Raw genomic sequence first — 1,993 nt, forward strand, 5'->3', positions numbered from 1 at the left:
GGGTAACCTGTTCCAGTGCTTCACCACCCTCCTAATGAGAAAGTTTTTCCTAATATTTTATTTAAATCTCCCTTGCTGCTACTGGAGCCCATTGCTCCTTGTCCTGCCATCGGCCCCCACTGAGAACAGCCCAGCTCCATCCTCATTGCAACTCCCTGCAGGGAGGTGAAGCCGAGCAGCAAGGACAATTCTGCTGCTGCTTGAAGGCACCTTGCAAAGAGGAGAATGGGTTTGTGCATGTACCAGTTGGGAAGGGGAAAAAAAATTCACCAGAAGCCTTTATTTTATTGCTTTTACTCTCAGTTGCGTGAAGGGATCTTGCTGCCGCTTTGGCTGTGCATACTTATGTCCAGGAGAATACCCACAGGCTCTCCTCACCCAGTACAGAGGTAATGAGGGTCCTTCATCCGTTCTTCTCCCAGCTGCCAATGCAATTGGTGCATCTGAGGCAGGCTGTGGGCAAGTTGGGGGTCAGGGAAATGGTGGTAAAATGTGGCACCATGGCTAATTTCTGCTTCCAAACCCCTGAGATGGCTCTGCCCACATTGGGGGCCAGACAGACAGGTCTGCATGTCTCAGAGTCCGATCAGCACAAATCCCCTGCAATTCTCTAGAGGCTCCTACACTGCACCAATCTCCATGGTATCTGCGTGTCCCCAGTTGTGTGATAACTACCACTTTCCTTGTGTTTTTCTCTAGTCCTGCCCCTGGGACAGCAGGGTGGGCACAGGGAGAAAGTTTTAAATGATTTTAAATGATCTCTGTTGGTATTTATGCTGCTGATGTGCTCAGCGGTGCCGGCTCGGGCATGTTTCCATAGGCATACATTGGAGAAACCAAAGTCACGAACACTTGCCAGGCATTTAGAGGGAAAGCTGGCAAGGTTGGATGGTCCTGTGCTTTCATGAGGGCCAGCCCCTGAGATAGCTCTGGAGTTTAAAGCCAGCTTTGCCCTCCCTTCCCCTTCTTCCCTGCCTTGTTCCTGCACCTAAAATGCAAACAGTAACCGAGAATCGGGCCCAGAGGTGGATACACCTCTGTGGCTATCCAAAAGGCTTCCTTTGCCTCAAAACCTCTGATGGCCTGAACTTGTGGTATCTTTGCTGGCTCAAACTTTCTCCGCGGTCAAGGCCTGATTCCAGCGCAAGGCAGCTGTGAAACTGCAACATCTAGTTTATAAAAGTGAACTTTTTGGCCTCTTTGCTCGAGCAGTGCTGGGCTTCTGGTGTTACCTGCAGAGTCCCACCTCTTGCACTGGATTCCTCTCCCCTGGGAACAAAAGATCCTGCTTGCTCCCGCAATACAGGATTGTGAAACAAAGGATTTGCATCCTAGTTCACTCTGTCCTTGTCTTGCTCCCTCTCCTTCCTGCTCTCTCTCATACCCTCCGTCGGTGGTTTAAAAGGGTTCTTTTTTTTTGTTTGAATTTCTCTCTGCTGTAACAAGAAACTAGCAATTAACTATTATAAGGCTATTTTACAGTCCTATGGAAACGCCTTTTATCCATTTTGTTTTAAATGGTTATATCTTTTATTCCTAGTTTTCAGGAATATAAAACTTTACAACATTTGCTGCAAACCTTCATACTTTGCTTTGCAGTTTATGGTTCCCTCTGCAGATATATCTTACACATAAATAAGGCTTTCATCTCTACAGTACTCGACCATGCACTGCGGTGGCTGGCAGCAGTTTCATTAATGGAAATCTCTCTGCAATCTCAGCGTGATTCCTATCCAGTCTCCATCTGGGCTGGTCCAGTGGTGCAGAGCCTGGAGAAATGGTCCTGGCTGAGCATCTAGTCTATTCAGACTGTCAGTTCTTCAGGGCAAGGACCATCTCTGGTGCATGTGGACACAGTGGTCAGCCCAAAATGAGAGCCCATCCCTTCAGTGGCCTGGTGATACAAATAAGCCCTAACGAACCCTCTCTGTTATGAATGCAGCCAGGAGCTCTGCTGATTTCCCTTGCTGCTGCTGATCTGGCCCGCAGGTGT

Source organism: Alligator sinensis, unplaced genomic scaffold, assembly GCF_000455745.1.
Source record: "Alligator sinensis unplaced genomic scaffold, ASM45574v1 scaffold103_1, whole genome shotgun sequence".
Classification (NCBI taxonomy): Eukaryota; Metazoa; Chordata; order Crocodylia; family Alligatoridae; genus Alligator; species Alligator sinensis.